Source organism: Pristiophorus japonicus, unplaced genomic scaffold (genome assembly GCF_044704955.1).
Source record: "Pristiophorus japonicus isolate sPriJap1 unplaced genomic scaffold, sPriJap1.hap1 HAP1_SCAFFOLD_29, whole genome shotgun sequence".
NCBI classification, from domain to species: Eukaryota; Metazoa; Chordata; class Chondrichthyes; family Pristiophoridae; genus Pristiophorus; species Pristiophorus japonicus.
Window position 1 is genome coordinate 16,329,639 of NW_027252668.1, and position 22,865 is coordinate 16,352,503.

At 46.0% G+C, this 22,865-nt stretch overlaps 3 non-coding genes across 3 annotated transcripts; 2 read left to right on the forward strand and 1 right to left on the reverse strand.

The window, feature by feature from the left end:
- Positions 1-3,435: 3,435 nt before the first annotated feature.
- trnav-uac (transfer RNA valine (anticodon UAC)) lies at positions 3,436-3,508 on the reverse strand. Its single transcript has one exon. It is a non-coding gene; the product is annotated as a tRNA-Val (tRNA).
- A 15,729-nt stretch (positions 3,509-19,237) lies between these two features.
- trnav-cac (transfer RNA valine (anticodon CAC)) lies at positions 19,238-19,310 on the forward strand. Its single transcript has one exon. It is a non-coding gene; the product is annotated as a tRNA-Val (tRNA).
- Positions 19,311-21,056: 1,746 nt separating this feature from the next.
- On the forward strand, positions 21,057-21,129 carry trnai-uau (transfer RNA isoleucine (anticodon UAU)). Its single transcript has one exon. It is a non-coding gene; the product is annotated as a tRNA-Ile (tRNA).
- Positions 21,130-22,865: the final 1,736 nt, after the last annotated feature.

A 22,865-nucleotide genomic window follows, 5' to 3' on the forward strand; every position in this document is an offset into this window, starting at 1 on the left:
CATAAGAACATAAGAATTAGGAACAGTAGTGGGCCATCTAGACTCTCGAGCCTGCTCCAACTTCCCCAACATCGGGAACAATCTACCCGCATCTACCCAGTCCTGTCCCATCAGAATATTGTATGTTTCGACGAGATCCCCTCTCATCCTTCTAAACTCCAATGTAGAAAGGACCAGTTGATCCAGTCTCTCCGCATATGTCAGTCCAGCCATCCCGGGAATCAGTCTGGTGAACCTTTGCTGCACTCCCTCAATAGCAAGAACGTCCTTTCTCAGATTAGGAGACCAAAATTGAAAACAATATTCCAGTTGAGGCCTCACCAAGGCCCTGTACAACTGCACTAAGAACTCCCTGCTCCTATACTCAAATCACCAAGCTATGAAGGCCAACATACGATTTACCTTTTTCCTGCCTACTGTAACTGTATGCCAACTTTCAGTGACTGATGAACCATGACACCCAGGTCTCATTGCACCTCCCCTTTTCCTAATCTGCCACCATTCAGATAATATTCTGTCTTCACGTTTTTGCCCTCAAAGTGGATAACCTCACATTTATCCACATTTTACTGCATCTGCCATGAATTTGCCCACTCACCTAACCTGTCTAAGTCACCCTGCAGTCCCTTAGCGTCCCCCTCACAGCTCACACCGCCACCCAGTTTAGTGTCATCTGCAAACCAGGAGATATTACACTCAATTCCTTCATCCAAATCATTGATGTATTTTGTAAAGAGCTGGGGTCCCAGCACTGAGCCCTGCGGCACTCCACTAGTCACTGCCTGCCATTCTGAAAAGGACCCTTTTATCCCAACTCTCTGCTTCCTGTCAGCCAATCAGTTCTCTATCCACGTCAGTGTATTACCCCCAATACCATGTGCTTTGATTTTGCACAGCAATCTCTTGTGTGGACCCTTGTCAACATCCTTTTCAAAGTCCAAATATACCACATCCACTGGTTCTCCCTTGTCCACTCGACTAGTTACATCCTCAAAAATTCCAGAAGATTTGTCAAGCATGATTTACCTTTCATACTCCATGCTGACTTGGACCGATCCTGTCACTGCTTTCCAAATGCGCTGCTATTTCATCCTTAATAATTGATTCCAACATTTTCCCCACTACTGATTCAGGCTAACCAGTGAATAATTACCCGCTTTCTCTCTCCCTCCCTTATTAAAAAGTGGTTTTACATTAACTACCGTCTAGTCGATAGGAACTGATCCCGAGTCAATAGCCTGATGGAAAATGATCACCAATGCATCCATTATTTCTAGGGTTACTTCCTTAAGTACTCTTAGATGCAGACTATCAGGCCCCGGGTACTTATCATCCTTCAATCCCATCAATTTCCCACCTCATAAGGATATCCTTCAGTTCCTCCTTCTCACTCGACCCTCGGTCCCCTAGTACTTTTGGAAGGTTATTCGTGCCTTCCTTCGTGAAGACGGAACTGAAGTATTTGTTCAATTGGTCTGCCAATTCTTTGTTCCCCATTATAAATTCACCTGAATCCGACTGCAAGGGACCGACAGTTGTCTTCACTAATCTTTTTCTCTTCACATATTTAAATAAGCTTTTGCAGTCAGTTTTTATGTTCCAAGCAAGCTTCCTCTCATAATCCATTTTCCCCCTCCTAATGAAACCCTTAGTCCTCCTCTGTTGAATTCTAAATTTCTCCCAGTCCTCAGGTTTGTTCCTTTCTCTGGCCAATTTATCTGCCTCTTCCTTGGTTTTGACACTATCTTTAATTTCCCTTGTTAGCCACGGTTGAGCAACGTTCTCCGTTCTATTTTTACTCCAGACAGCGATGTGCGATTGCTGAAGTCACCCATGTGATCATTAAATGTTTGCCATTGCCTATACACCTTCAACCCTTTATGTATCCTTGACCAGTCTATTCTAGCCAATTCACACCTCATACCGTCAAAGTTACCTTTCCTTAAGTTCAGGACCCAAGTTTCTGAATTAACTGTGACACTCTCCATCTTAATGAAGAATTCTACCATATCATGTTACTCGTCCCCAAGGGGCCTCGCACAACAAGATTGCTAATTAGTCCCTTCTCATAACATATCACCCAGTCAAGGATGGCCAGCTCTCTTCTGGGTTGAGAAAACCATCCATAATACACTCCATGAAATCCTCCTCCACCACATTACTATCATGTGGTTAGCCCAATCACGATGTAGATTAAAGTCACCCATGACAACTGCTGTCCCACCACTGCACACATCCCTTCTTTCTTTTTTGATGCTGTCCCCAACCTCACCACGACTAACCAGTGAGACAGACATTGCAGCAAGGATCTGTTATTGTGAAACAGCAATTGCTAAAAGAACAGTGACCCCGACATGAATTGAATACGCAACCCTTTGATCTAGAGTCAAACGCACTACCGTTGCACCACAAGGTCTACGCAGTAATTAAGGGATGTTCGTCTATATGAAGGTTCTGCAATACAAGGCGCTTTAAAATCCCCGCCCATTCCCACCAGTTTTCACAAGCAGCGCTCACCTAACAGTCACCGGATGGTTTGTTCGAAAACATTTCTCTAGCTTTCACAGGAAAGCATCATTAATTAACCCCTCACCTTCTTTTGCACAATCAAACAAATGCTAACTCAGGGACACTCCTTACTTCAATCACTTGGCCTGTGCTTTGGGGAGCGGGCAGGGAAGTGGACCTGAGTCCATGATCAGATCGGCCATGATCGTATCAAATGGAGGAGCAGGATCGAGGTGCCGTATGGCCCACTCCTGCTCCTATTTCTAATGATCTTATGTTCTTATGCATGTTAACCCATTTTACGCACTGTATTTTAGCTTTCTGGTTCAAAGTGTTCATTGCCGAATACACCAGGAATCTGGGGCAACTTTTATCAAATTTATCAGCACCGATTATTCCTACCGTGCACACAAAATACAATCAGTAGTGAGGACAAAATCCCACCGTATGTATTTTCAGATTCAACGCAGTAGCATTTCAAATAAAGTGAAATAATTTTACACTGAAAAGATTTGCAAGTGTTACTTGTATTTGTGTCTTTAATTAAACTTTGTGGCGTCTGACTCCCGTTCATGCCACTGCTGAATAAGAAAGGAGGGTTTGACATTGACCAGACTGCACTGCAACTGATATTTGTGAGCTCATCCTTTATATTCAGTGGTTTCTCGCCCTTTGATGGGCTGCAGTGTAGCGGATATCACGTTGGCCTCACACGCAAAAGGTCCCCGGTGGATCCGTTTTCTCTCACTCAAAGTTATCTATTTATTGATGAAATAAAGAGCAATTCATGAATAAGGGAGCCCTTTTGCCAGGAAAATAAATAGCAAATAAAAACAGCAAATGCTGGAAATCTCAGCAGGTCAGGCAGCATTTGCAGGAAGACTGACCTCGCCTCCGATTGTTCATCCACAGCAACTTTAAACATAATGTTTCTGCCTGGGATTGAACCAGGGACCTTTCACGTGTAAAGCAAACGTGATAACCACTACACTACAGAAACCTCTTGTACAACAGCCCCCACAGCGAGGAGCTGACCAGTGAGCTCGCTCTGTGCTGATCGGGAATGTGTTGGCTCACCTGAAACAACTTCTGTCCCACACTGAAAGTTCTCAATCCTTCTCCTCCGCTGCCCTTTCCAGAAATGTCACGGATCACCCAGCCACCGTGTTCACTTCCACATCCTCACAGTGGGGCACAGAGGCTCCTACCGTCTCCCCGCGATCAGCAAACTTACCCAGTTTACAAAATTAAACCCCAAACACGTGCCCGGCAAAGTGCAGGAGAAGCCAGATAGTCTGTAAGCTCGGTCTATCACAGAAAGTATTGGCATTCATGGTGATTACAGCAATTATTAATCGTCTCACAGACATCAATTATTTTTATGCCATGAATTGATCGAGGATTGAAAACAGGTTAGTGCGCCGGGCCTTAACCCCTCGACCACCAGGGAACAGTTACGATACATGTCGAACCAGGTTAGTGCACCGAGTCTTAACCCCTCGACCACCAGGGAAAAGTTACGATACATGTCGATATATTTATATATATTTATATATGAACCTGAATGTCAATGGCTACCTACCGAGACCTCGTCGCGCCCACGGTAGTGCGTCTAACTTTGAGTGAGTGAAACGGTTCCACAGTGACACCTGTCATGTGTTCTACATGGTTACTGCTTGTACTATTACAAGGTGTGCCACCAGAGGGCACTGCGGGGGGTTGAGACTTGCAGCTTACCTGCACAGGTGTGCCTGGCCTAGTATAAAAGTCATGCCACCAATAAAGGTTATCAATAAAGGACTCAGGTCACTACAGTTAAAGAACGACACATTGTCTCGTGGAGTCATTATCAGAGCATTTGAAGGTATAATAAGGGAGCCCAAAGCCTCAGAAACTGGAAATTCTACCAGAGCGTCGTAGTCATGCTGTAGGTGCCTGGGACAACACATTGCTCAAAGTTGTCCACACGTGAAGGCAGAGTGTTTCTTCGACAGAAAGACTGGGCATCTTGCGAAGGCATGCCGACTGAAGGGAAAAACCTGTTTTTAAAGCTATGAGTCCAGCGTTCAAAGCTATGAGTAGAAATCCCAAGAGACGACATAGTATGGAAGACCAACAACAGGACGATGAGATGTTAGAGTTATACATCATCAGGAGCACGATTTTAACGGACAGTGTGATTCGGAAAGCATCAGAATCCACATAGATGTTGCTGGATTCAAGATACCAATGGAAATTGACACGGGTGCATCCGTGAGTGTAATACCGGAGTCACTGTACCGCGACAAATTGCGTGATTTCCAACTGGAGAAACCCAAGATAGAGCTGCGAGGCTACTTGGGAGAGTAAATTCCTGTGGTTGATCATATCACTGTACCGATCGGTGAAATATAAAGATCAATTTCAGAACTTGCCTCTAATAGTAGTGAAAAGAGACAAGTCTGCCTTACAAGGATGAAATTGATTAAGCTCACTGAACCTGGATTGTACTCAGATTTTCTGTGTGGAAGCGATATTTTCATCAACGGATGAGGTTATCAAGAAGCAACCAAAGCTGTTCTGCGAAACGGACAGTCCGATCGAAGGCTTCAAAGCGAGTGTCAGGGTACAGAAGGACGCTAGATTGGTTTACTGCAAGCCCCGTTCCGTACCATATGCACTGAAGGAGAAAGTTGAGCATGAACTCAAAAAACTAGAAGGTGTTAATCGTTACACTGCGGAAACATCTCCACTTTCAGCACCAGATTAACAAAATTCAACCAAATGAGATCGGGAGAAAAGTTCCTCACATGCTCAGGGCAAAATAAATAATTGTCGTTCTACAAAAGAATGAACAAATTTCAGCACCAGGTCAGACGAAATGTTAAGCGAGCAGGTGGACTGCTGAATCGCACTTTTAAGGCATTGTTGGTGACAAATCAAATGGGTTCTGCCCAACGATTCAATATAAGAAATGTCTGAAATAGGATTCGAACACTATCTATAGTGACCAGCGCACCTCATCTTAGACCACGTGGCCATCATTACTATTTAGTGTTGTGTGTGGCCACCTGCAGGTTGATTTTGAACTTTTGTGTCCTGTCACATGAAATAAATCAGGGCAGCAGGCAGATCTCTGCCTGATCCCGGGGAAAGAGTGAGACAGACCTTGGAGCAAGAGTCTGGTTATTGTCAAACAGCAAATGAAATATTAATTCTGGAAGAATAACATTGAAACGAAATGTGATCCTGACACCCAAAAACAAGTGTTAAGGCAGAAGGTTAAATGCTGCATCCCTTTCTGCAAAAAATTCCTTTCACAAGCATTTCTCTGAACAAAAAGTCACAAAACAAAAATGTTCCTTTCAAAGTCATTAAACTCCCGAATTTCCACGCCCCGCGACTCTCCTGAATCAGCTGCCTCTAGTTTTGCTGACTCCATCCATATCCCTTTGCTCCAAGGTCTGTCTCCCTGTTTCCCCGGTGTCAGGCAGAGATCCGCCTGCTGCCCTCATTTATTTCACTCTCTGTGAATCTCTCTAATATTCCAACAGCAGCCATGGTTTTGTGAAGGTTTGTATTCTGTTAATCGTCGCCAATTGTTGTGAAAAGTAGAACACCAGGAAGCTGAGTCCTGTGAGCTAAACTTAGTGTGATCTTCGTCTTCTTTATTCCAACTCCAGAGTGCCTGAACAACATGGAAGCCAACCTTTTATACTGGCCCTGCACGTGTGGGCAGGTGACCATTAGGACTCCAACAGTCACGCCCTCTGATGGCAAGTATTACATAGTTACAACTTCACATAATTGTTATCGTTAAGAAGTTATAATTCCAATGAATGCCTGAATCATCCGAAAGGAGCCTGGTTTTTGTAGGACAATGCTGCATATCAGGAAGGAGCGTAGTTAGATGACAAGGGAAGTGATACTCTGATTATAAGTTTGGAGAATAAAAAGAGTAAATGCTGGAAATACTGAGCAGGCCAGGCAGTATCTGTGGAGAGAGAAACAGAGTTAACGTTTCAGGTTAATGACCTTCCATCAGAAGTTGGGCAGTTGTGTTATGTAATACTATTAAAAGTTTCAATTGTCACGAAGCAGGGGTAAGGAAAATATATAAAATGTGGCATTTGGCACAGATAGTTTAGAATCCGATTAATGTTTGTTCAATTTGTACACCGAGCTGGGAACTGTAACGTGTTTGAGTTCTTCGGCCAACATTCGCAAGGTTTGGGTGTAAGTACTGTTAAGTGTATGTTTAATTATTGTCTGCTTAATAAGTCTGACATTTAATGTTGCGGACCCTATTCCTACACTGCGTGTGTTCCAGCTCTGTTTGGAGAACCGATCCCTTCAATCCGTCGCTTAAAGGGACAGTTGGATTCACCGGATCTTTGTTTGGTGAAATTTCAAAGATTGAAAGCGGCGCACATCAACCTGGTCACCGACTCACTAACCGCTACACGCTGCTCCCGTGAGATGGAAGCCCAGTTACTGTTACAAGCTTGAACGCAGGTACAAGCATAACTCATTCATAGAAAGTCCAAGTCCCTGAGGCACCTGATTTTTTGCACCAAACTCCTTCGCAAAGAGTTGCGGTTCGTGTGGGGTGATTTGGGCACATCTGTCCCCACACTGCAACACTTCAAACATAACTCAACGGCTGTAAAGCGCTTTAGGGCGTCATGAGTTCCTGAAAGGTGTTGTAGAAATGCAAGTCATTCTTTGCAAAAATATGATGCAATTTCAAAATTCTTGAGTAAACTGAGGGCTCGTCCAGAATTTCAACCCGGGACCTCTCGCAAATTTCAAGCAACAACCCCGCAGCAAGAATCATACCCCTAGACCAACGAGCCAACTGCTTGATAAATGTGGAGATAAGGTGTAACCATTATTGAAACATTTTTAGTGTGTTGCTATTCTTGATCGGAGGAGCACATGAGATGGAATCAGTGACTTTGCTTTTTCGACCTGTCTTCTGAAGCACCGCACGGTCCCACTCCGACAGTCAATGAGCTGTTGGGACGTTAGTGTATCCAGTCTGCAAGTGGTCACCCCGAGCACAGCAGAGGGTTTTCTGCATTAGCTCTGGGAGGGGACAGTATCTTTCCCCTTCTCTCTTCCTCTTGTATATAACCCTGTGCTGTGGTTTCTCTATTTATTCCCCTGAATCAGTTTCTAGTGTTTAAAAGGGAACAAAAGATGAAATGGGTGTCACTGTGGAACAATTTCTCTCACTCAAAGTTAAACGCACTACCGTGGGCAGCACGAGGTCTAGGTTGGTAGCCGTTGATATTCAGGTTCATATATAAATATATATAAATATATCGACATGTATCGTAACTGTTCCCTGGTGGTCGAAGGGTTAAGATCTGGCGCAATAACCTGGTTTCAATCCTCGATCAATTCATCGCATAAAAATAATTGAGGTCTGTGAGACGATTAATAATTGCTGTAATCACCATGAATACCAATACTGTCATGTATCTCACACTACTGTACATAACTGTACCTTACCATGCAATACATGACTGTAACCAGAGAAGACTTGTAACCACAAACTTACCTTACCACCAGGGGTGCATTTGCAGGAGACACTGGATACCTTTGCCAGACAGGTATATAAGGACAGGTCTCAGGCAAGTGTGGCATTCGAGAGCTGTGTAATAAAGGTGCAGTTCCAGAGTGACCTTGACTTCAGTATGTGCCTCGTGTGAGTCTGTACTGCAGGGTCAGCACTTTACAGTGGCGACGAGTTGCGGGATTACAGAATCCACAGAATGGTGACCAAAGGCTCAGACGAAAAATACAATGCTGGAGATATTTGGCAGGAATTTATAGAAAGGCTCCAGCAAAGCTTTGTAACCAAAGACTGGTTAGGCGACAATAATGCAGAAAAGAGAAGAGCCCATCTCTTGACCAGCTGTGGCTCGAAAACATACGCTTTAATGAAGGACCTGCTGGCACACGAGAAACCAGCAAGCAAGTCGTTTGAAGAATTGAGCACACTGGTAAGAGACCACCTGAAGCCAGCAAGCAGCCTACACATGTAAGCTACTTCGGACCCGTGTCAAAGCTCGCCGTACACCGAGAACAGGCTCAGGAAAACCCCGGGGGAGAGGATATCCCGGTCACTGGGCCTTCCAGCCACACTGAACAAGTGCCCGTTCTGAAACTTTCCAGTGTAATAACTTGCAACTGGAATATCCAACAGTCAGGATGGACGAGCGGTCGAAGTCGCTGCGTTCAGGTCACTGTCCCCTCTGGAGGCGTGGGTTCAAATCCCAATCCTAAAATTCAGTGTTTTTAATTACAAACTCATTTGTTTGGACACCACTCTGAAGTGCTTTGGGACATCCATCGAACTGAATAAAATGACCCCAATTCAATTACAAACAATGATATCAAAGTGACTTCTCAAACCAGGAATCGATCCTGGGTGGCTGTCGCGAATGGAATGGTTTTGTGAAGAATTGAAATGTGCCCTCTTAATATCTTGCACTGCTCATTTAAAAACACGGTTATAAGTTGTTTCAGTGCAAAAGAAGGCAGGCTCGAAGGGCCAAATGGCCGACTCCTGCTCCTGGTTCTTGTGTTCTTGTACAGAGCACAGAATAAATGATTCTTTCATTGTGCAAAAGAAGATTATGGGTTCATTCATGATGTTTTCCTGTGAAAGCACCATAAAAGTTTCAGGAAAATAATTCATCCAACATGGGGCTCGAACCTACGACCCGGAGAGTAAGAGTCTTATACTCTACCGACTGAGCTAGCCAGGCACTCTGGAGTTGTAATAAAAATGACTAAGGTCACAAAAAGTTTAGCTCACAGTACTCAGCCTCAGGGAGTTCTTCTTTGCAGAACAATTGGCGACGAGTAACAGAATACGAACCTTCACACAACCATTGCTGCTGTTCGAATATTAGAGAGATCCGTAGAGGGTAATGATTGGGAAGCCTGAGTCGAGCACCTCGAACAGTACTTTGTGGCCAACGGGCTGGAAGGAGACACTAACGTGGCCAAGCACAGGACGGTTCTCCTCACCATCTGTGGGCCTAAAATATACAGCCTCATCAAGTATGTGCTCACACCGACAAAACCAACGGAGAGGGAATATTTTGAGTTGTGCACACTGGTTTGGGACTACCTAAGCCGAAGGAGAGTATCCTCATGGCCAGATATCGTTTTTACACGCACCATCGCTCCGGGGACCAGGACCTGGCGGATTATGTCACCGACCTGAGACACCTCGCAGGACCTTGCGATTTTGGAGCTGCGTTGGGGCAAATGCTGTAGGACTTTTACGTGCTGGGCATCAGCCACGAGGTCATTCTTCGAAAGCTGCTGGCTGCTGAAACCCTGGACCTGAGCAGAGCCATCGCGATCGCCCAGGAATGCATGGCCACGGACAAGAACACCAAACAGATACGTTCTCAACATCGAAGCTCACCGGCAAGTACTGTGCATAAAATGATGTCGCTAGCAGGCCGAACTGCTTATGGCAGGGCCCATACGTCTGTGGCTGCAATACCTGTGATGACTCAGAGTGCGCCATTGGGGATGAATGTGAATCTATCAGCACCGTGTTAGTGCTGCGGGGGTGATCATCGTGCCCATCAATGTCGATTCAAGCACGACGTGTGCAAAGGCTGCACAACGATGAGGTACCTCCAGTGAATGTGCAAACGTGCTGTGACATACCACGTGGCAGAGGATGATCGATCCGGCATGGATCATGCAGCACAGGCAACTCAACCCGAGGAACAAGGACTCCCAGGTGCCGGTGGGGATGTTGCATTTTATCAGGGAGGCTTTGAGGGTGTGCCCGAAACGTTTCCTCTGCCTGTAAAATCCTGACCCTTGCAGTACAGACTTACACGAGGCACATGCTGAAGTCAAGGTCACTCTGGACCTGCACCTTTATTTCACAGCTCTCAAGTGCTACACTTGCCTGAGACCTGCCTTTATATACCTGTGTGGAACAGATATGCAGTGTCTCCTGCAAGTGCACCCCTGGTGGTAAAGTACGCTTGTGGTTACAGGTCATATCTAGTTACAGTCATGTATAGCATGGTAAAGTACAGTTATATACAGTAGTGTGAGATACATGACATAGCCCTCCCCCAAGGTCTTATTTTCTTTTTAGGTTCAATCTCTCAGGTGGTCTACGCTGTCGCGTGGAGCGTCTTAGTTGTGGTTCAGTTATTTGCCTTCGTGCCTGTTTTTCTTTCGGTGTGATTGCTGGTATCTCGCCAGGGCTGTCTGTTGAGACTGCCCTTTTCTCAGGTTGTTCCCTCTGTCTGTCCACCAGGTGTGGTGTGAGTTCCACATTGTAGTCTGCCTCTGGTTCTGCAGTGTTATCAGTGAATCTACATTTCACATGGTCTACATGCTTCCGGCAGGCTTGGCCATTGTCCATTCGTACCACAGTGGCCTGTTCCTTCCTTATCTATTACTGTCCCTGCAAACCATTTGGGAATCCGGCCATTGTTTTGCACAAACACTTTGTCCCCTATCTCATTCCGCCTCCCCCTCGAATTTCGGTCATGGTACTTAGTTAGCTTCCGGCGCTTTGCCTCAACAATTTCATGCATGCCTGGGAGGATTAAAGGGAGTCTCGTCTTTAAGGTTCGTTTCATCAATAGTTGCACGGGGGAACCCCAGTCAACGAATGCGGACGAGGTCTGTATGTCAGCAGCAGTCGCGACAGGCGGCTCTGCAGCATGGGAACTTGGATTTTTAGCATCCCTTGTTTCACGATTTGCACTGCTCGCTCCGCCTGTCCATTGGAGGCCGGCTTGAACGGTGCCGGACAAACGCCTCTCTACCTCGCAAGGGCATAACTACTCGGCTGCCCCACATAAGCAGTCTGCCTGTAGTGATAGTTCATGCATGCGCCTATGGAAAGGTTTGACCTCCTCGGAGCAGGCATCACGAGCCTCTGCCCAGTCACCAGTTAAAACACATCTTTTGACTAAGGATAACGTGGGGTCGCTGCTCGTCCAAGCTCTGATTTGGTGAGCCATCATAGGTGAACCTGTGGATTCAAAGGCATTGATTGCCATGACCATCTCACAGTCCTGTTCGTCGGACCCTTCCGTGGTCGCCAGGGATAGCCTGCTAAGCGTGTTGGCACAGTTGTCTGTGCCTGGTCTGTGACTTATTGTATAGTCGTAAGACGCTAGCATGAGTGCCCACCGCTGAATGCGCGCCGAGGCATTGGCGTTTATTGCCTTGCACTCGGATAGCAGGGATGTGAGGGGTTTGTGGTCAGTTTCTCACGCGAACCTGGCCCCGAAAGGGTATTGGTGCATCTTTATGACACCGTACACGCACACGAGCGCCTCCTTCTCAACCATACAGTACCCGCGCTCCGCCCGCGAAAGTGAACTGGAGTCATAAGCAATGGGTTGTAATTTACCCGCATCATTGACATGTTGTAAAACGCACCCAACCCCATACACTGACGCATCACATGTGAGAACTAGCTTTTTACCTGGATCAAAGAAAACCAAAACACTGTTGGACCATAGAAGGTTGCATGCCTTATGAAGGCGCGTTCCTGGGCGTCCCCCCAAAACCAATCGCACCCCTTCCTGAGTAGCACATGGAGAGGCTCCAGCAGCATGCTTAAATTCTGCATAAAGTTCCCAAAGTAATTGAGTAGCCCGAGAAAGGCGCACAGTTCTGAGAATTCCGGGGCCTGGGTGCCAGGCGAATTGCTTCCGTTTTGGATTCTGTTGGGCGGATTCCATCAGCGGCAATCCTTCTGCCCAAAAATTCAACCTCCGGCGCGAGAAACAGACACTTGGATTTCTTAACTCTTAGGCCTATCCGAACCAATCGACTTAGTACTTCCTCCAAATTGCAGAGATGGGAGTCGGTGTCCCTGCCCGTGATAAGTATGTCGTCTTGAAATAGAACCGTCCCCGGGATGGACTTGAGCAGACTCTCCATGTTGCGCTGGAATATAGCAGCTGCCGACCTGATGCCGAATGGGCATCGATTGTACATGAAAAGGCCTCGATGTGTGTTGATGGTGGTGAGCAGCTTAGTCTCTTTGGTCAGTTCTTGCGTCATATATGCAGATGTGAGATCTAGTTTCAAGAAACATTTTTCTCCAGCCAATGTGGCAAATAGATCCTCCGCTCTGGGCAGCGGGTACTGGTCCTGTCGGGAGACTCTGTTTATGGTAGACTTATTATCCCCACAGATTCGTACGGATCCATCAGGCTTCATGACGGGGACGATGGGACTTGCCCAGTCGCTAAATTCCACGGGTGAGATAATGCCTTCCCGAAGAAGCCGGTCCAGTTCGTGTTCAATCTTTTCCGTCTTCACATAAGGCACAGCTCTAGCCGTGTGATGGACCGGTCTGGCATCCTGTGTGACGCAGATTTTAACTTTCGCCCCTTTGAAGGCTGAAAGAGATGTTCAAAACGATTTGGAACTGTTGAGCAGGTTGTCCGTTCCTCTGACGGCATGCTGCGAACATCATCCCATTTCCATTTTATTTTTGCCAGACAGCTTCTTCCCAACAATGCTGGGAGATCTCCGGGGACATTCCACATGGAAATCGGTTCACTGTCCCTTTGTGTGTGGTAGAGAGCATGGCGCTGCCAGGGACTGGGACGATTTCTTTGGTATAGGTCCTTAGTTTGGTGTCGACCCTTGTGAGTTTCGGTCTGTCGCTTTTGTGCGGCCACAGCTGTTCAAATTGTTGGATGCTCATGAGGGATTGACGAGCTCCCGTGTCCAGTTCCATGTTGACGGGTATCCCGTTGACTAGGACCCTCATCATTATTGGAGGCGTCTTGTTGTAAGAACAGTGGACATTGATCGTTTTGACCCGCTGTACCTCGGTGTCCCGGGCACTGTCCCCACCTTCTTCTGGTCCGCTTTCCGACCCTTCTGATTCGTATACCAGCCGAGCTGCTGTTTTTTTGCACGTGAGCCAGATGTCCTGTATAGTTGCAGTTTCTGCAAACAGCATGGTGAAATCGACACCCCCTTGTTGAGTGCCTTCCCCCACATCTCTAACACAGACCGCTTCCATTGTTTCCAAAGGATGAGCTGCGTCTGGCCGATCTCTCTTGAGCTTCTCTCAGTCTGTAGTTGATTGCTCGCATTGTGGGTTGATGAGGTGTGGAAGGACGTCAATGTGGCCCTTGATGGCTTCTGGCGCCACTGCCTGCTGTTGAAGGCCTGCTCTCCTGCCTTTGTCTGTGTGTGGGGGTAGCGGCTTGTTTCACGCTGTGAACCCCTTGTTCCGATGTTTCGTTAGTTGTCGTATCCGCAGTGTAGATCAACCTTGTTTCTTCTTCTCCTTCCAAGAATGTCTGTGCGATCAGTGCAGCTGCCTTTAGGTTCATGTTCTTGGTCTCTATAAGCTTTCGGAATATGCCTGCGTGGCCTAATCCTTCAATAAAAAAGTCTCTCAGTACTTCTCTCCTTAGTTCATTGGAGAACTTACATAAACTCGCCAACGTCCGAAGTTCCGCCACGAAGTCAGGTATGCTCTGGCCCACACAACGTCTGTAGTTGTAGAACCTGTGTCTGGCCATGTGTCGGCTGCTCTCTGGCTTCAGGTGGTCTCTCACTAGTGTGCTCAACTCCTCAAACGACTTGCTTGCTGGTTTCTCGGGTGCCAGCAGGTCCTTCGTAAGGCGTATGTTTTCGAGACACAGCTGGTCAAGAGATGGGCTCTTCTCTTGTCTGCCTTATTGTCGCCCAACCAGTCTTTTGTTACAAAGCTTTGCTGGAGCCTTTCTATAAAGTCCTCCCAATTGTCTCCGGCATTATATTTCTCATCTGAGCCGTTGGTCGCTATTCTATGGATTCCGTGATCCCGTAACTCGTCGCCACTGTAAAGTCCTGACCCTGCAGTACAGACTTACACGAGGCACATGCTGAAGTCAAGGTCACTCTGGACCTGCACCTTTATTTCACAGCACTTGAGTGCCACACTTGCCTGAGACATGCCTTTATATACCTGTGTGGAACAGGTATGCAGTGTCTCCTGCAAGTGCACCCCTGGTGGTAAAGTATGCTTGTGGTTCAGGTCATATCTATTTACAGTCATGTATAGCATGGTAAGGTACAGTTATATACAGTAGTGTGAAATAAATGACACTGCTCACCTGGTGCTCGCTTACCGTGTCGGAGTTCTGTGTAGAGCGCTTGCTTAGTGAGTCTCGTGTCGGGCATGTGGACAATGTGGCCCGCCCAGCGGAGCTGGTCGAGTGTGGTCAGTGCTTCAATGCTGGGGATGTTGGCCTGAGCGAGAACACTGATGTTGGTGCGTCTGTCCACCCAGGGGATTTGCAGGATCTTGCGGAGACAGCCCTGGTGGTATTTCTCCAGTGATTTGAGATGTCTGCTGTATGTAGTCCATGTCTCGGAGCCATACTGCGGAGCAGGTATCACCACCGCCCTGCAGACCATAAGCCTGTTGCCAGATTTGAGGTCCTGGTCTTCAAACACTCTCCTCCTCAGGTGAACGAATGATGTGCTGGCACACTGGAGGCGGTGTTGGACCTTGAAATCGATGTCTGCCCTTGCTGATAGTAGCTTCCCGAGGCGTGGAAAATGGTCCACGCTGTCGAAGGCCACACTTACAGCCTTCATAAATGTAGCACCCTCATTCTATTCTCTGAAAACAAGTTCCTGAATTTTCGGCTATCTGTGTATATTTAGAGCTGTGGTTTTATCCTAAGATAGATTCTATCACAGTGTTTCCGTAGTGTAGTCGTTATCACATTCGCCTCACACACGAAAGGTCCCCGGTCTGAAACCTGGCGGAAAGATCTTGAAACCTTGAAAATGAGACGAATGGCTGACTCCTGTTCCTAACTCTTACGTTCTTCTGATCTCTTGACCTTTCACAGGAGAACAATCTCTCCTCTGAACATGCATGAGAAAGCTCCAGAAAATATTTCCCCCCGAGGTGCTTTCGCGTGTGAGGCGAACGTGTTAACAGTTACACTGCGGAAACATCTCCACTTTCAGCACCAGATTACCAAAATTACACCCAATGAGATCGGGATAAAAGTTCCTCACATGCTCAGGGCAAAATATCTGATTGCCGGTCTACATAAGAATGAACAAACTTCAGCACCATGTCAGACGGAAATGTTAAGCGAGCAGGTGGACTGCTGAATCGTACTTTTACGGAGTTGCTGGTGACAAAACAAATGGGTTCCGCTTAATGATTAAACATAAGAAATGTCAGAAGTGGGACATAAACCGACATTTCCAGAGAAGACAGTGATCTGAACACAGCACCTGAGACCGCACGGCCATCCTGACTATTCAGTGCTGCATGTGACCATCTGCAGGTTGATTTTGAACGTTTGTGTCCTGTCACATGAAATAAATGAGTGGTGCATGCGTGTGTCTGCCTGACACCGGGGAAACAGTGAGACAGAGCTTGGAGAAAGGGTCTGGTTATTGCCAAACAGCAAAGGAAATATTAATTCTGGAAGAAAAATATCCAAGAGAACAGTGACCCCGAAGTGATTTGAACACACAACCCTTTGAACTGGAGTCAGACACGCTACCGTTGCACCATGAGACCTACACAGTGACTTGGAGATGTTCGTCTATATGAAGATTCTGAAATACAAGGGTCTTTAAAATCCCCGCCCATTCCCACCAGGTGTCACAAGCAGCGCTCACCTGACAGGCACCGTATGATTTCATCTTAAACTTTTCACGGGAAACCATCATTAATTAACCCCTCATTTTCTGTTGCACAATCAAACAAATGCTAACTCAGGAACAGTCCATACTTCAATCATTTTTCCTGTGCTTTGCATCTTACCTCGAAAACCATATCCCATTTTACACACTGTATTTTAGCTTTCTGGTTCAAAGTCTTCAGGGATCTGGGGCAACATTTATCAAATTTAACAGCACCGGTTATTCCTATCGTGCACACAAAATGTAATCAGTTGTGAAGATACAATCCCACTGTGCATATTTGCAGATTCAACCCAATAGGATTTCAAATAAAGTGAAAGAATTTTGCACTGAAAAGATTTGCAAGTGTTACTTGTATTTGTGTCTTCAATTAAAATTTGTGGCGTCTGACCGCCGTTCATGCCACTGCTGAATAAGAAAGGAGGGTTTGACGTTGACCAGACTACACTGCCCCTGATATCTGTCAACTCATCCTTTGTTTTCAGTGGTTTCTCGTCCTTTGATGGGCTGAAGTGTAACGGATATTACGTTGGCCTCACACGCAAAAGGTCTCCGGTGGATCCGTTTTCTCTCAGTCAAAGTTATCCATTTATTGAAGTGAAATAAAGAGCAATTAATAAATAAGGGAGCCCTTTTGCCAGGAGAATAAATAGCAAATAAAATCAGCAAATGCTGGAAATCTCAGCAGGTCAGGCAGCATTTGCCGGGAGACTAAACTCGCCTCCGATTGTTCATCCACAGAAAGGTTAAGCAAAATGTTTCTGCCCGGGATTGAACCAGGCACATTTGGCGTGCAAAGCAAACGTGATAAACACAGCATAAGTTTCAACAGCAAGTTTCAACATCTGTGGCGGAGCCAACAGGCGCCTGGCTGCAATGAGCGATAAAAACCTGCGTTGGGCAGAATCCCGTCGAGCTCAGTCGGTGGAGTTTGAGACTTTTAATCTCAGGTTCGTGGGTCCGAGCCCCACTTTGGGTGATTACATTTCTTTTAATTTAATGCAGCTTTCATGGAAACACATCATTAATTAACCCACAATCTTCTCTTGCACAATTAAAGAAATGCTCACTGAAGGAACTCCAAAATTCAAGTCTGTGAGATACTCAATCATGATTTCAATCATCACTAATCCACCCACAACATTTGACATACGTCAAGGATTCCACATTTGCCAAACCCGGCTAGCTCAGTCGATAGAGCATGAGACTCTTAACCTCAGAGTCGTGGGTTCCATCCCCACGTTGCGCGAATAAGTTTTGTTAAATTTCTATGTTGCTTTCACGGGAAAACATCATTAATTAACTGATCAATTGGAGAGGCTGGGTCCGTTTCCTTTGGAACAAAGTATTTGTCCTCCAGGATCGATAGTTTCCTTGCTGAATCACAATAACCAGACCCAATATCACCCTCTGGATGTTCGGGGGTCTCTCGTACACTCCCAGTCGTGTGATCGCCCCTTTTCTGTTCTCCAATTGAATCCATATGGCCTCGTTCAAAAATCTGTCTATCACCACCTTAAATATATTCAATGACCCAGCCTCCACAGCTCTCTGGGGCAGAGAGCTCCAAAGATTCACCACCCTCTGAGAGAAGAAATTCCACATCATCTCCGTTTTAAATGGGCGACCCTTAAACGGTCAGGATCGAAGGGGTTATGGGGATTAGCCATGATCGTATTGAATGGTGGAGCAGGCTCGAAGGACCATGTGGCCTACTCCTGCTCCGACTTCTTATGTTCTTATGACCCCTTATTCTGAAACTGTGCCCCCAAGTTCTAGATTCCCCCACAAGGGGAAACATAGAAACATAGAAAATAGGTGCAGTAGTAGGCCCTTCGGCCCTTTGAGCCTGCACTGCCATTCACTATGATCAGAGCTGATCATTCCCTCAGTACCCCTTTCCTGCTTTCTCTCCATACCCCTTGATCCTTTTAGCCATAAGGGACATATCTAACTCCTTTTTGAATGTGTGGGTTAATTCCCGTGAAAGTAACATAAAAGTTTAAGGAAAATAATTCATGCAAGGTGGGGCTCGAACGCATAACCTTAAAATTAAAAATCTCATGTTTCACAGACTGAACTAGCCAGGCTTGCCCACATCTACTTCATCAATGATAACCCCCAGGATGTTGATTTGTATTAGTCAAAGGAACATAAGAAATAGGAGCAGGAGTCGGCCATACAGCCCTTCGAGGCTGCTCCACAATTTAATAAGATCATGGCTGATCCGATCATGGACTCAGCTCCACTTCCCCGCCCGCTGCCCATAACCCCTTAACCCCTTATTGTTTAAGAAACTGTCTATTTCTGTCCTAAATATATTCAATTTCCCAGCTTCCACAGCTCTCTGGGACAGTGAATTCCACAGATTTACAACCCTCTGAGAGAAGAAATTCCTCCTCATCTCAGTTTTAAATGGGCGGCCCCTTATTCTAAGATCATGCCACTAGTTCTAGTCTCCCCCATCGGTGGAAACATCCTCTCTGCATCCACTGTTAGTGAAAATAAATTCACATAGACTCTGGTAAGCTAAGAGAGACAACTTTATTGCTAGCAGAGCTCTGGGAGAAGAGTTGAGATCCAGCGATCTCCCCGAGTGCCTTGTGCCGCGGGGTTATAAGCAGTTTAGAAGGGGGCGGAATACAATCATTTAAATTCAGTTACATACAACCAATCGATCCATATGGCAACGCAATTCATTTACATTCAACTTTTTAGTGTTAGCGAAACCTGATAGCATGGTGCGAGTTTGGAACTCTTCCTCTTTATCTTATTTTGTGTTTCGTTCATCTGTTGCAAAGCTTTCGATGAAAGAGTGGCCTGCACCTGGCCAGGACTCACTTGTTGCTGCAGAGTTCATATCAGGGACAGCAGATAGGCTTCTTGGTACAAAGTTCACTCCGTGGTGGCTTACCCCATCATGCTTTGCTATGTCTGAAAATCCACTCCAACACCGTCGTTCTATTCTCGTAAAACCAGCTCCTGAAGTATCGGCCAGCTGTGTAGGTTAAATCTCTGGATATATTACTAAGATTACTTTAACCACAACGTTTCTGTAGTGTAGCGGTTATCACATTCACCTCACATGCGAAAAGTTCCTGGTTCAAGCCCAGGTGGAAACATTATTTTGGAGGCTATTTTTGCTGCAAATATATTGAACAAAAGTCGCCCAAGGTTTCTTGTCGCATGAGCAGTGAATATTTTAAACCAGTCTCCTAAACACAGACTGTATAAAGTCAGATAGGGAAGAAAACTTCATCAATGATTCAAGCTCCTGAAATGATAAGAACATCCGAAATAGGAACAGTAGTCGGCCATTCGGCCTCTCGATCTTGCTCTTCCATTCAATAAGATCATGGCTGATCTGACCATGGACTCTGAGTTAAGGGACTCTGGGGCCTGTTCTCTCTCCCCTGAGAAGGTTCACGTTCTACAGTCCAGCCTCCAAAAGGCACCACTCTATGTACAGTACTTGCCGGGTTTGAGACCTGAGGAGGAGTCATCCGCCGAGAGCCACAGGTCGAGGTCATGAATGTTTGGCTCACGGAGATGGCCTTCTGCAGTGTGACTGTGGTATCCGGTGACAGTAGCTTAAGAAGGAGGCCCTCGTGCCGATTGCGATGACAAAGATATCCCGCAGTGATTCGGTGAGGTGGTCACAAAAATCCCACGGTGCTTCCAGCCTCCTGAGGTCTGCAGCATATTTCTTGATCTTCTGGCCTTCGGGCAGTCGGTGTGTATAAAACCGGTGTCTGGCTGTGAGGATGCTCTCTTTGGGCTTGAGTTGCTCTTGGATCAGTGTTACAAGCTCCTCGTACGTCTTGGTCATTATCATCGCTGGTGCCAGCAAGTCCCTGACGAGGCCATAGACGGTGGGCCCATAACTGGTTAGCAGGATAGCTCTGCAATTATCAGCCAGTGTGGCCGGGTTGTCACCTGCCAGATCGTTTGCTGTGAATTAATGGTCGAGCCTCTCCACAAAGGCTTCCCAATCATCACCATCAGCGAACTGCTGCAACGTACCAAGGTTAGCCATTTTCGTGTGAAGGTCCGTAATCTCGTCGCCAATTGTTATACCTTCAGATGCTCTGATGATGACTCCACGAGACAATGTGTCATGCTTGACCTGTAGTGACCTAAGTCCTTTATTGATAACCACAGAGGGAGGATCACACCTGGTGGCCTGCCTTTTACATTCGGCCAGGCACACCTGTACAGGTAAGCTGCAAGTCTCCCACTGCAGTGCCCTCTGGTGCACACCTTGTAACCATGTAGAACACATGAAAGGTGTCACTGTGGAACAATTTATCTCACTCAATGTTAGACACACGACCGTGGGCACCACGAGGTCTAGTTAGCTAGCCATTGACATTCATATACAAATATATATAAATATATCGACATGTATCGTAACTGTTCCCTGCTGGTCAAGGGGTTAAGATCTGGCGCACTAACCTGGTTTCAATCCTCGATCAATGCATCGCATAAAAATAATTGAGGTCTGTGAGACGATTAATAATTGCTGTAATCACCATGAATACCAATACTTTCTGTGATAGACCGAGCTTACAGACTATCTGGCTTCTCCTGCCCTTTGCCAGGCACGTGTTTGGCGTTTAATTTTGTAAACTGGGTGAGTTCGCTGATCGCGGGGAGACGGTAGGAGCCTCTGTGGCCCCACTGTGAGGATGTGGAAGTGAACACGGTGGCTGGGTAATTGGTGACATTTCTGTAAAGGGCAGCGGAGGAGAAGGATTGAGAACTTTCAGTGTGGGACAGAAGTTGTTTAAGGTGAGACAACACATTCCCGATCAGCACAGAGGGAGCTCACTGGTCAGCTCCCCTCTGTTGGGGGCGTTGTACCAGAGGTTTCTGTAGTGTAGTGGTTATCACGTTTGCTTTATATGTAAAAGGGCCATGGTTCGATCCTGGGTAGAAACATTATGTTTAAACTTTCTGTGGATGAACAATCGGATGCGAGTTTCGTCTCGCTGCAAATGCTGCCTGACCTGCTGAGATTTCCAGCGTTTGCTGTTTTTATTTGTTATTTATTCTTCTGGCAAAAGGGCTCCCTTATTCCTTAATTGCTTTTTATTTCACTTCAATAAATAGAAAACCTTGAGTGAGAGAAAACGGATCCACCGAGGACCTTTCGCGTGTGAGACCAACGTGATATCCGCTACACTACAGCCAATCAAAGGGCGAGAAACCACTGAATATAAAGGATGAGCTGACAAATATCAGGGGCAGTGCAGTCTGGTCAATGTCAAAACCTCCTTTCTTATTCAGCAGTGGCATGAATGGGAGTCAGACGTCACAAAGTTTAATTAAAGACACAAATACAAGTAACACTTGCAAATATTTTCAGTGTAAAATTATTTCACTTTATTTGAAATCCTACTGCGTTGAATCTGAAAATACGCAAAGTGGGATTTTATCTTCACTACTGATTGTATTTTGTGTGCACGGTAGGAATAACCGGTGCTGTTAAATTTGATAAAAGTTGCCCCAGATTCGTGGTGTCATCGGCAATGAAGACTTTGAACCAGAAAGCTAAAATACAGTTAGTAAAATGGGATATGGTTTAACAGTTAACATGCAAAGCACAGTACAAATGATTGAAGTATGGAGTGTCCCTGAGTTAGCATTTGTTTGATTGTGCAAAAGAAGGTGAGGGGTTAATTAATGATGCTTTCCTGTGAAAGCAAGAGAAAAGTTTTCGAACAAACCATCCGGTGACTGTCAGGTGAGCTTTGCTTGTGATACCTGGTGGGAACGGGCGGGATTTTAAAGCCCCTTGTATTGCAGAACCTTCATATAGACGAACATTTCTTAACTATTGTGGTGCAATGGCAGTGCGTCTGACTCGAGATCAAAGGGTTGCTTGTTCAAATCATGTCGGGATCACTATTCTTTTAGCAATTGCTGTTTCACAATAACCAGACCCTTGCTGCAATGTCTGTCTCACTGGTTAGCAGTGGTAGGGTTGGGGACAGCATCAAACAAGAAAGAAGCGATGTGTGCAGTGGTGGGACAGCAGTTATCATGGGTGACTTTAATCGACATAGTGATTGGGCTAACCACATGGTAGTAATTTGGTGGAGGAGGATTTCATGGAGTGTATTATGGATGGTTTTCTCAACCAAGAAGAGAGCTGGCCATCCTTGACTGGGTGATGTGTAATGAGAAAGGACTAATTCGCAATCGATTTGTGCGAGGCCCCTTGGGGATGAGTAACATAATATGGTAGAATTCTTCATTAAGATGGAGAGTGTCACAATTAATTCAGAAACTTGGGTCCTGAACTTAAGGAAAGGTAACTTTGACGGTATGAGGTGTGAATTGGCTAGAAGAGACTGGCCAAGGATACTTAAAGGGTTGACGGTGGATAGGAAATTGCAAACATTTAAAGATCACACGGGTGACTTCAGCAATTGCACATCCCTGTCTGGAGTAAAAATAGAACGGAGAACGTTGCTCAACCGTGGCTAACAAGGGGAATTAAAGATAGTGTTAAAACCAAGGAAGAGGCAGATAAATTGCCCAGAAAAAGGAACAAACGTGAGGACTGGAAGAAATTTAGAATTCAACAGAGGAGGACTAAGGGTTTCATGAGGAGGGTGAAAATGGATTGTGAGAGGAAGCTTGCTTGGAACATAAAAACTGACTGCAAAAGC